General features: G+C 42.0%; 1 non-coding gene across 1 annotated transcript; it reads left to right on the top strand.

The window, feature by feature from the left end:
- Positions 1 to 2,352: 2,352 nt before the first annotated feature.
- Positions 2,353 to 2,426, top strand: TRNAP-UGG (transfer RNA proline (anticodon UGG)). Its single transcript has one exon. It is a non-coding gene; the product is annotated as a tRNA-Pro (tRNA).
- The last annotated feature ends 11,143 nt before the right edge of the window (positions 2,427 to 13,569 follow it).

The raw sequence follows: 13,569 nt of genomic DNA, 5'->3' as shown, positions 1-13,569 counted from the left end.
CTGCCATACAATATATTATGACCCTAAAAAAGAATCGGATCAATTATTATGCCTTCACGCCACCCCGTGGCCCGTTCAAAATTTTGCCAGTATTGCCAAAGGTGGTAGTACACGAGTCGGAGGAAAAACTGAGGATGGGTAGAAACAATGAATCGGATCATAAATTCGGTCTAGGAGACTTCCATACAATATATTATGACCCTAAGAAATAATCGGATCAATAATTATGCTCTCACGCCACCCCGTGGCCCGTTCGAAATTTTGCAAGTATTGCTAAAGGGGGTACTACACGAGCCGGAGGAAAAACTTAAAATGCGCCGAACCAATAAGTCGGATCATAAATTGGGTCTAGGAGACTGCCATATAATATATTATGACCCTAAGAAAGAATCGGATCAATTATTATGCCCTCACGCCACCCCGTGGCCCGTTCGAAATTTTGCCAGTATTGCCAAAGGGGGTAGTACACGAGCCGGAGGAAAAACTGAGGATGGGTCGAACCACTGAATCGGATCATAAATTCGGTCAATGAGACTACGATACAATATTTTATGACCTTAAGAAAGAATCAGATCAATAATAATGCCCTTACGCCACCCCGTGGCCCGTTCAAAATTTTGCCAGTATTGCCAAAGGGGGTAGTACACTAGTCGGAGGAAAAACTGAGGATGGGTATAACCAATGAATCGGATCATAAATTCGGTCTAGGAAACTTCCATACAATATATTATGACCCTAAGAAATAATCGGATCAATAATTATGCTCTCACGCCACCCCGTGGTCCGTTCGAAATTTTTCCAGTATTGCCAAATGGGGTAGTACACGAGTCGGTGGAAAAAAACTGAGTATGGGTCGAACCACTGAATCGGATCATAAATTGGGTCTAGCAGACTGCCATACAATATATTATGACCCTAAGAAAGAATCGGATTAATTATTATGCCCTCACGCCACCTCGTGGCCCGTTCGAAATTTTGCCAGTATTGCCAAAGTGAGTAGTACACGAGCCGGAGGAAAAACTGAGGATGGGTCGAACCACTGAATCGGATCATAAATTCGGTCAATGAGACTGCCATACAATATTTTATGACCCTAAGAAAGTATCAGATCAATAATAATGTCCTCACGCCACCCCGTGGCCCGTTCAAAATTTTACCAGTATTGCCAAAGGATTTTTTCAAGACCACAATGGATCTATGATAAGATCGTTTATTTACAATGGGATGGTATACAAAGTCAATATATTTCAATGAATAAAATAGGATTTATGGCTACACAAACTGTTGAGAACGATTCTGTCCATATGTTTGAAAAAATATGGACAGAATTTTCGTAACTCCAATCGATTTGGCGTATTGTGCCGGTTCTTTTGAGTAATATATCTGGAAATGCCCGTTGATTCCTTATTAACACCGTTTCGAACACAAGCGGTACATTCCAAAAGAACCGGTATTCGCACATCTTTACCCTTGGCCATCAACCTCCTTTGGATTTTTCATTTACTCAACTCTTCCTCTTTCAATCCGAAACGAAAAAGAAGAAAGGAAGGAAAAAACAAAATAGAATTTGTAACTTGCTATCCTCTTATGCAAGATTTCACTACACTCAATATCGGAAATAAGATAGAAAGATTTCTAAACTTTCAAATCACAGTACAGCATTTTATATTTTATATAAGTATCTTGTATAATACTCTTTCCCTAGAACCACTATTTGTATTCGACTTCCATAGAATGAAATATTCATTTCATTCCAACCAGAACCCGAGTCTCACAGCTGTTGAATGCACTTTTATTCTTTCTCTTTCCTCCCTTCTTCTAAAAAAGGGAAAAAAGAGAAAAGAGGGGGCTGATATTTAATTGTATCTCTAATATTCTTTATTCCGTCCCGCGCCAATAACTAGAATGGGAACGTCAACGCATCCGGGAAAAAACGATTAATCTCTATCAATAAACCAGCCAAAGAACCGAACCATAGAGTACTTAGTACCGGTGCCACGGAAAGATATGTTTTTAGATCTCGCATTGAAAAACCTCCTTTATTTTTTCATTTTATTGTAATCAATAAGATAATACATATTTAAATGTACAATTATCTAGTAAAAAAGATTTACTTTTTGTTAAATACAGAAAAAACGTCCTTTTCTTCTCCAATATTCCCCAAAAAGACTCAGTTATTTTTCCTTCGGGTTCCGTTCCATATTTCATATAGATAGAAGTCTTTGCTATTATTATATGTTAAATGAGACCAAAAATACGAAATGAAAAGAAAAATTCTAGGTTTTAATAGAGGAGATAACGATGTGGAAAACAAGACAGGAATTCTCTACAATGACACTGTAGACCAACGGAAGGGATGTAGCGCAGCTTGGTAGCGCGTTTGTTTTGGGTACAAAATGTCACGGGTTCAAATCCTGTCATCCCTACCTATTACTTCTCCTTTGAGCAGTAATGAGGTATTTTTTAAGATCAATTCACAATGGACATATCATATAGAATCTTTCATTCTTATGACACTATATAGTATGCATACAATGACACTATATAGTATGCATACAAGATGTATTGGGGCCAATTCTTTTCTTTTTTCTTTACAGTATTCTCTTTTATGATAAGAAAGCGCTCTTAGTTCAGTTCCGTTCGAAATTTTGCCAGTATTGCCAAATGGGTATGTTCACCGATCAGGAGAAAAAAATGACTATGGGTCGAACCATTGAATCAGATCAGATTTTCGATCTTGATGACCTCCATACAATATTTTAAGATCCTACGAAAGAATCGTATCCATAATTATACCCTATAGCCACACCGCGGGCCTTTCGAAATTTTGCCAGTATTGCCAAAGGGGTATGTTCACTGATCCGGAGAAAACACTGAGTATGGGTCGAACCACTGAATCGGATCAGAAATTCGATCTTGGTGACCTCCATACAATATTTTATGATCCTACAAAAGAATCGGATCCACAATTATGCCCTATTGCCATCCCGCGGCCCGTTCGAAATTTTGCCAGTATTGCCAAAGGGGTATGTTCACTGATCTGAAGAAAAAACTGAGTATGAGTCGAACCACTGAATCAGATCAGAAATTCGGTCATGGTGACCTCCAAACAATATTTATAATCCTAAGAAAGAATCGGATCCACAATTATGCCCTATAGCCACCCTGCGGCCCGTTCGAAATTTTGCCAGAATTGCCAAAGGGGTATGTTCACCGATCCGGAGAAAAAACTGAGTATGGGTCGAACCACTGAATCGGATCAGATTTTCGATCTTGATGACCTCCATACAATATTTTAAGATCCTACGAAAGAATCGTATCCATAATTATGCACTATAGCCACACCGCGGGCCGTTCGAAATTTTGCCAGTATTGCCAAAGGGGTATGTTCACTGATCCGGAGAAAAAACTGAGTATGGGTCGAACCATTGAATCGGATCAGAAATTCGGTCTTGGTGACCTCCATACAATATTTTATGATCCTACGAAAGAATCGGATCCACAATTATGCCCTACAGCCACCCCGCGGCCCGTTCGAAATTTTGCCAGTATTGCCAAATGGGTATGTTCACCGATCAGGAGAAAAAAATGACTATGGGTCGAACCATTGAATCAGATCAGATTTTCGATCTTGATGACCTCCATACAATATTTTAAGATCCTACGAAAGAATCGTATCCATAATTATAACCTATAGCCACACCGCGGGCCGTTCGAAATTTTGCCAGTATTGCCAAAGGGGTATGTTCACTGATCCGGAGAAAAAACTGAGTATGGGTCGAACCACTGAATCGGATCAGAAATTCGATCTTGGTGACCTCCATACAATATATTATGATCCTACGAAAGAATTGGATCCACAATTATGCCCTATTGCCACCCCGCGGCCCGTTCGAAATTTTGCCCGTATTGCCAAAGGGGTATGTTCACTGATCTGAAGAAAAAACTGAGTATGAGTCGAACCACTGAATCGGATCAGAAATTCGGTCTTGGTGACCTCCAAACAATATTTATAATCCTTAGAAAGAATCGGATCCACAATTATGCCCTATAGCCACCCCGCGGCCCGTTCGAAATTTTGCCAGAATTGCCAAAGGGGTATGTTCACCGATCCGGAGAAAAAACTGAGTATGGGTCGAACCACTGAATCGGATCAGATTTTCGATCTTGATGACCTCCATACAATATTTTAAGATCCTACGAAAGAATCGTATCCATAATTATGCCCTATAGCCACACCGCGGGCCGTTCGAAATTTTGCCAGTATTGCGAAAGGGGTATGTTCACTGATCCGGAGAAAAAACTGAGTATGGGTCGAACCACTGAATCGGATCAGAAATTCGGCCTTGGTGACCTCCATACAATATTTTATGATCATACGAAAGAATCGGATCCACAATTATGCCCAATAGCCACCCCGCGGCCCGTTCGAAATTTTTCCAGTATTGCCAAAGGGGTATGTTCACCGATCAGGAGAAAAAAATGACTGTGGGTCGAACCATTGAATCAGATCAGATTTTCGATCTTGATGACCTCCATACAATATTTTAAGATCCTACGAAAGAATTGTATCCATAATTATACCCTATAGCCACACCACGGGCCGTTCGAAATTTTGCCAGTATTGCCAAAGGGGTATGTTCACTGATCCGGAGAAAAAACTGATTATGGGTCGAACCATTGAATCGGATCAGAAATTCGATCTTGGTGACCTCCATACAATATTTTATGATCCTACGAAAGAATCGGATTCACAATTATGCCCTATAGCCACCCCGCGGCCCGTTCGAAATTTTGCCAGTATTGCCAAAGGGGTATGTTCACTGATCTGAAGAAAAAACTGAGTATGAGTCGAACCACTGAATCGGATCAGAAATTCGGTCTTGGTGACCTCCAAAAAATAATTATAATCCTACGAAAGAATCGGATCCACAATTATGCCCTATAGCCACCCCGCGGCCCGTTCGAAATTTTGCCAGTATTGCCAAAGGGGTATGTTCACCGATCCGGAGAAAAAACTGAGTATGGGTCGAACCACTGAATCGGATCAGATTTTCGATCTTGATGACCTCCATACAATATTTTAAGATCCTACGAAAGAATCGTATCCATAATTATGCCCTATAGCCACACCGCGGGCCGTTTGAAATTTTGCCAGTATTGCCAAAGGGGTATGTTCACTGATCCGGAGAAAAAACTGAGAATGGGTCGAATCACTGAATCGGATCAGAAATTCGATCTTGGTGACCTCCATACAATATTTTATGATCCTACGAAAGAATCGGATCCACAATTATGCCCTATAGCCACCCAGCAGCCCGTTCGAAATTTTGCCAGTATTGCCAAAGAGATATGTTCACCGATCAGGAGAAAAAAATGACTATGGGTCGAACCATTGAATCAGATCAGATTTTCGATCTTGATGACCTCCATACAATATTTTAAGATCCTACGAAAGAATTGTATCCATAATTATACCCTATAGCCACACCGCGGGCCGTTCGAAATTTTGCCAGTATTGCCAAAGGGGTATGTTCACTGATCCGGAGAAAAAACTGAGTATGGGTCGAACCACTGAATCGGATCAGAAATTAGATCTTGGTGACCTCTATACAATATTTTATGATCCTAAGAAAGAATCGGATCCACAATTATGCCCTATAGCCACCGCGCGGCCCGTTCGAAATTTTGCCAGTATTGCCAAAGGGGTATGTTCACTGATCTGAAGAAAAAACTGAGTATGAGTCGAACCACTGAATCGGATCAGAAATTCGGTCTTGGTGACCTCCAAACAATATTTATAATCCTACGAAAGAATCGGATCCACAATTATGCCCTATAGCCACCCCGCGGCCCGTTCAAAATTTTGCCAGTATTGCCAAAGGGGTATGTTCACTGATCCGGAAAAAAAACTGAGTATTGGTCGAACCACTGAATCGGATCAGATTTTCGATCTTGATGACCTCCATACAATATTTTAAGATCCTACGAAAGAATCGTATCCATAATTATGCCCTATATCCACACCGCGGGCCGTTCGAAATTTTGCCAGTATTGCCAAAAGCGTATGTTTACTGATTCGGAGAAAAAACTGAGTATGGGTCGAACCACTGAATCAGATCAGAAATTCGGTCTTGGTGACCTCCATACAATATTTTATGATCCTACGAAAGAATCGGATCCACAATTATGCCCTATAGCCACCCCGCGGCCCGTTCGAAATTTTGCCAGTATTGCCAAAGGGTATGTTCACCGATCAGGAGAAAAAACTGAGTATGGTTCGAACCACTGAATCGGATCAGAAATTCGATCTTGGTGACCTCCATACAAAATTTTATGATCCTACGAAAGAATCGGATCCACTATTATGCCCTATAGCCACCCCGCGGCCCGTTCGAAATTTTGCCAGTATTGCCAAAGGGGTATGTTCACTGATCCGGAGAAAAAACTGAGTATGGGTCGAACCACTGAATCGGATCAGAAATTCTGTCTTGGTGACCTCCATACAATATTTTATGATCTTACGAAAGAATCGGATCCACAATTATGTCCTATAACCACCCCGCGGCCCGTTCGAAATTTTGCCAGTATTGCCAAAGGGGTATGTTCACCGATCCGGAGAAAAAACTGAGTATGGGTCGAACCACTGAATCGGATCAGATTTTCGGTCTTGGTGACCTCCATACAATATTTTAAGATCCTACGAAAGAATCGGATCCATAATTATGCCCTATAGCCACACCGCGGCCCTTCGAAATTTTGCCAGTATTGCCAAAGGGGTATGTTCACCGATCCGGAGAAAAAACTGAGTATGGGTCGAACCACTGAATCGGATCAGAAATTCGGTCTTTGTGACCTCCATACAATATTTTATGATCCTACGAAAGAATCGGATCCACAATTATGCCCTATAGCCACCCCGCGGCCCGTTCAAATTTTGCCAGTATTGCTAAAGGGGTATGTTCACCGATCAGGAGAAAAAAATGACAATGGGTCGAACCATTGAATCAGATCAGATTTTCGATCTTGATGACCTCCATACAATATTTTAAGATCCTACGAAAGAATCGTATCCATAATTATGCCCTATAGCCACACCGCGGGCCGTTCGAAATTTTGCCAGTATTGCCAAAAGCGTATGTTTACTGATTCGGAGAAAAAACTGAGTATGGGTCGAACCACTGAATCAGATCAGAAATTCGGTCTTGGTGACCTCCATACAATATTTTATGGTCCTACGAAAGAATCGGATCCACAATTATGCCCTATAGCCACCCCGCGGCCCGTTCGAAATTTTGCCAGTATTGCCAAAGGGTATGTTCACCGATCAGGAGAAAAAACTGAGTATGGTTCGAACCACTGAATCGGATCAGAAATTCGATCTTGGTGACCTCCATACAAAATTTTATGATCCTACGAAAGAATCGGATCCACTATTATGCCCTATAGCCACCCCGCGGCCCGTTCGAAATTTTGCCAGTATTGCCAAAGGGGTATGTTCACTGATCCGGAGAAAAAACTGAGTATGGGTCGAACCACTGAATCGGATCAGAAATTCTGTCTTGGTGACCTCCATACAATATTTTATGATCTTACGAAAGAATCGGATCCACAATTATGTCCTATAACCATCCCGCGGCCCGTTCGAAATTTTGCCAGTATTGCCAAAGGGGTATGTTCACCGATCCGGAGAAAAAACTGAGTATGGGTCGAACCACTGAATCGGATCAGATTTTCGGTCTTGGTGACCTCCATACAATATTTTAAGATCCTACGAAAGAATCGGATCCATAATTATGCCCTATAGCCACACCGCGGCCCATTCGAAATTTTGCCAGTATTGCCAAAGGGGTATGTTCACCGATCCGGAGAAAAAACTGAGTATGGGTCGAACCACTGAATCGGATCAGAAATTCGGTCTTTGTGACCTCCATACAATATTTTATGATCCTACGAAAGAATCGGATCCACAATTATGCCCTATAGCCACCCCGCGGCCCGTTCAAATTTTGCCAGTATTGCTAAAGGGGTATGTTCACCGATCAGGAGAAAAAAATGACAATGGGTCGAACCATTGAATCAGATCAGATTTTCGATCTTGATGACCTCCATACAATATTTTAAGATCCTACGAAAGAATTGTATCCATAATTATAACCAATAGCCACACCGCGGGCTATTCGAAATTTTGCCAGTATTTCAAAACGGGTATGTTCACTGATCCGGAGAAAAAACTGAGTATGGGTCGAACCACTGAATCGGATCAGAAATTCGGTCTTGGTGACCTCCATACAATATTTTATGATCCTACGAAAGATTCGGATCCACAATTATGCCCTACAGCCACCCCGCGGCCCGTTCGAAATTTTGCCAGTATTGCCAAAGGGATATGTTCACCGATCAGGAAAAAAAAATGACTATGGGTCGAACCATTGAATAAGATCAGATTTTCGATCTTGATGACCTCCAATCAATATTTTAAGATCCTACGAAAGAATTGTATCCATAATTATATCCTATAGCCACACCGCGGGCCGTTCGAAATTTTGCCAGTATTGCCATAGGGGTATGTTCACTGATCCGGAGAAAAAACTGAGTATGGGTCGAACCACTGAATCGGATCAGAAATTCGGTCTTGGTGACCTCCATACAATATTTTATGATCCTACGAAAGAATCGGATCCACAATTATGCTCTATAGCCACCCCGCGGCCCGTTCGAATTTTTGCCAGTATTGCCAAAAGGATATGTTCACCGATCAGGAGAAAAAAATGACTATGGGTCGAACCATTGAATCAGATCAGATTTTTGATCTTGATGACCTCCATACAATATTTTAAGATCCTACGAAAGAATTGTATCCATAATTATACCCTATAGCCACACCGCGGGCCGTTCGAAATTTTGCCAGTATTGCCATAGGGGTATGTTCACTGATCCGGAGAAAAAACTGAGTATGGGTCGAACCACTGAATCGGATCAGAAATTCGGTCTTGGTGACCTCCATACAATATTTTATGATCCTACGAAAGAATCGAATCCACAATTATGCCCTATAGCCACCCCGCGGCCCGTTCGAAATTTTGCCAGAATTGCCAAAGGGGTATGTTCACCGATCCGGAGAAAAAACTGAGTATGGGTCGAACCACTGAATCGGATCAGATTTTCGATCTTGATGACCTCCATACAATATTTTAAGATCCTACGAAAGAATCGTATCCATAATTATGCCCTATAGCCACACCGCGGGCCGTTCGAAATTTTGCCAGTATTGCGAAAGGGGTATGTTCACTGATCCGGAGAAAAAACTGAGTATGGGTCGAACCACTGAATCGGATCAGAAATTCGGCCTTGGTGACCTCCATACAATATTTTATGATCATACGAAAGAATCGGATCCACAATTATGCCCAATAGCCACCCCGCGGCCCGTTCGAAATTTTTCCAGTATTGCCAAAGGGGTATGTTCACCGATCAGGAGAAAAAAATGACTGTGGGTCGAACCATTGAATCAGATCAGATTTTCGATCTTGATGACCTCCATACAATATTTTAAGATCCTACGAAAGAATTGTATCCATAATTATACCCTATAGCCACACCACGGGCCGTTCGAAATTTTGCCAGTATTGCCAAAGGGGTATGTTCACTGATCCGGAGAAAAAACTGATTATGGGTCGAACCATTGAATCGGATCAGAAATTCGATCTTGGTGACCTCCATACAATATTTTATGATCCTACGAAAGAATCGGATTCACAATTATGCCCTATAGCCACCCCGCGGCCCGTTCGAAATTTTGCCAGTATTGCCAAAGGGGTATGTTCACTGATCTGAAGAAAAAACTGAGTATGAGTCGAACCACTGAATCGGATCAGAAATTCGGTCTTGGTGACCTCCAAAAAATAATTATAATCCTACGAAAGAATCGGATCCACAATTATGCCCTATAGCCACCCCGCGGCCCGTTCGAAATTTTGCCAGTATTGCCAAAGGGGTATGTTCACCGATCCGGAGAAAAAACTGAGTATGGGTCGAACCACTGAATCGGATCAGATTTTCGATCTTGATGACCTCCATACAATATTTTAAGATCCTACGAAAGAATCGTATCCATAATTATGCCCTATAGCCACACCGCGGGCCGTTTGAAATTTTGCCAGTATTGCCAAAGGGGTATGTTCACTGATCCGGAGAAAAAACTGAGAATGGGTCGAATCACTGAATCGGATCAGAAATTCGATCTTGGTGACCTCCATACAATATTTTATGATCCTACGAAAGAATCGGATCCACAATTATGCCCTATAGCCACCCAGCAGCCCGTTCGAAATTTTGCCAGTATTGCCAAAGAGATATGTTCACCGATCAGGAGAAAAAAATGACTATGGGTCGAACCATTGAATCAGATCAGATTTTCGATCTTGATGACCTCCATACAATATTTTAAGATCCTACGAAAGAATTGTATCCATAATTATACCCTATAGCCACACCGCGGGCCGTTCGAAATTTTGCCAGTATTGCCAAAGGGGTATGTTCACTGATCCGGAGAAAAAACTGAGTATGGGTCGAACCACTGAATCGGATCAGAAATTAGATCTTGGTGACCTCTATACAATATTTTATGATCCTAAGAAAGAATCGGATCCACAATTATGCCCTATAGCCACCGCGCGGCCCGTTCGAAATTTTGCCAGTATTGCCAAAGGGGTATGTTCACTGATCTGAAGAAAAAACTGAGTATGAGTCGAACCACTGAATCGGATCAGAAATTCGGTCTTGGTGACCTCCAAACAATATTTATAATCCTACGAAAGAATCGGATCCACAATTATGCCCTATAGCCACCCCGCGGCCCGTTCAAAATTTTGCCAGTATTGCCAAAGGGGTATGTTCACTGATCCGGAAAAAAAACTGAGTATTGGTCGAACCACTGAATCGGATCAGATTTTCGATCTTGATGACCTCCATACAATATTTTAAGATCCTACGAAAGAATCGTATCCATAATTATGCCCTATATCCACACCGCGGGCCGTTCGAAATTTTGCCAGTATTGCCAAAAGCGTATGTTTACTGATTCGGAGAAAAAACTGAGTATGGGTCGAACCACTGAATCAGATCAGAAATTCGGTCTTGGTGACCTCCATACAATATTTTATGATCCTACGAAAGAATCGGATCCACAATTATGCCCTATAGCCACCCCGCGGCCCGTTCGAAATTTTGCCAGTATTGCCAAAGGGTATGTTCACCGATCAGGAGAAAAAACTGAGTATGGTTCGAACCACTGAATCGGATCAGAAATTCGATCTTGGTGACCTCCATACAAAATTTTATGATCCTACGAAAGAATCGGATCCACTATTATGCCCTATAGCCACCCCGCGGCCCGTTCGAAATTTTGCCAGTATTGCCAAAGGGGTATGTTCACTGATCCGGAGAAAAAACTGAGTATGGGTCGAACCACTGAATCGGATCAGAAATTCTGTCTTGGTGACCTCCATACAATATTTTATGATCTTACGAAAGAATCGGATCCACAATTATGTCCTATAACCACCCCGCGGCCCGTTCGAAATTTTGCCAGTATTGCCAAAGGGGTATGTTCACCGATCCGGAGAAAAAACTGAGTATGGGTCGAACCACTGAATCGGATCAGATTTTCGGTCTTGGTGACCTCCATACAATATTTTAAGATCCTACGAAAGAATCGGATCCATAATTATGCCCTATAGCCACACCGCGGCCCTTCGAAATTTTGCCAGTATTGCCAAAGGGGTATGTTCACCGATCCGGAGAAAAAACTGAGTATGGGTCGAACCACTGAATCGGATCAGAAATTCGGTCTTTGTGACCTCCATACAATATTTTATGATCCTACGAAAGAATCGGATCCACAATTATGCCCTATAGCCACCCCGCGGCCCGTTCAAATTTTGCCAGTATTGCTAAAGGGGTATGTTCACCGATCAGGAGAAAAAAATGACAATGGGTCGAACCATTGAATCAGATCAGATTTTCGATCTTGATGACCTCCATACAATATTTTAAGATCCTACGAAAGAATCGTATCCATAATTATGCCCTATAGCCACACCGCGGGCCGTTCGAAATTTTGCCAGTATTGCCAAAAGCGTATGTTTACTGATTCGGAGAAAAAACTGAGTATGGGTCGAACCACTGAATCAGATCAGAAATTCGGTCTTGGTGACCTCCATACAATATTTTATGGTCCTACGAAAGAATCGGATCCACAATTATGCCCTATAGCCACCCCGCGGCCCGTTCGAAATTTTGCCAGTATTGCCAAAGGGTATGTTCACCGATCAGGAGAAAAAACTGAGTATGGTTCGAACCACTGAATCGGATCAGAAATTCGATCTTGGTGACCTCCATACAAAATTTTATGATCCTACGAAAGAATCGGATCCACTATTATGCCCTATAGCCACCCCGCGGCCCGTTCGAAATTTTGCCAGTATTGCCAAAGGGGTATGTTCACTGATCCGGAGAAAAAACTGAGTATGGGTCGAACCACTGAATCGGATCAGAAATTCTGTCTTGGTGACCTCCATACAATATTTTATGATCTTACGAAAGAATCGGATCCACAATTATGTCCTATAACCATCCCGCGGCCCGTTCGAAATTTTGCCAGTATTGCCAAAGGGGTATGTTCACCGATCCGGAGAAAAAACTGAGTATGGGTCGAACCACTGAATCGGATCAGATTTTCGGTCTTGGTGACCTCCATACAATATTTTAAGATCCTACGAAAGAATCGGATCCATAATTATGCCCTATAGCCACACCGCGGCCCATTCGAAATTTTGCCAGTATTGCCAAAGGGGTATGTTCACCGATCCGGAGAAAAAACTGAGTATGGGTCGAACCACTGAATCGGATCAGAAATTCGGTCTTTGTGACCTCCATACAATATTTTATGATCCTACGAAAGAATCGGATCCACAATTATGCCCTATAGCCACCCCGCGGCCCGTTCAAATTTTGCCAGTATTGCTAAAGGGGTATGTTCACCGATCAGGAGAAAAAAATGACAATGGGTCGAACCATTGAATCAGATCAGATTTTCGATCTTGATGACCTCCATACAATATTTTAAGATCCTACGAAAGAATTGTATCCATAATTATAACCAATAGCCACACCGCGGGCTATTCGAAATTTTGCCAGTATTTCAAAACGGGTATGTTCACTGATCCGGAGAAAAAACTGAGTATGGGTCGAACCACTGAATCGGATCAGAAATTCGGTCTTGGTGACCTCCATACAATATTTTATGATCCTACGAAAGATTCGGATCCACAATTATGCCCTACAGCCACCCCGCGGCCCGTTCGAAATTTTGCCAGTATTGCCAAAGGGATATGTTCACCGATCAGGAAAAAAAAATGACTATGGGTCGAACCATTGAATAAGATCAGATTTTCGATCTTGATGACCTCCAATCAATATTTTAAGATCCTACGAAAGAATTGTATCCATAATTATATCCTATAGCCACACCGCGGGCCGTTCGAAATTTTGCCAGTATTGCCATAG

Source organism: Bidens hawaiensis, unplaced genomic scaffold (assembly GCF_021521415.1).
Source record: "Bidens hawaiensis isolate Kalapana, Puna unplaced genomic scaffold, B.hawaiensis_p1.1 tig00005770_1, whole genome shotgun sequence".
In the NCBI taxonomy this organism is placed as follows: domain Eukaryota; kingdom Viridiplantae; phylum Streptophyta; class Magnoliopsida; order Asterales; family Asteraceae; genus Bidens; species Bidens hawaiensis.
This window is presented reverse-complemented; position numbering and strand designations above follow the sequence as displayed.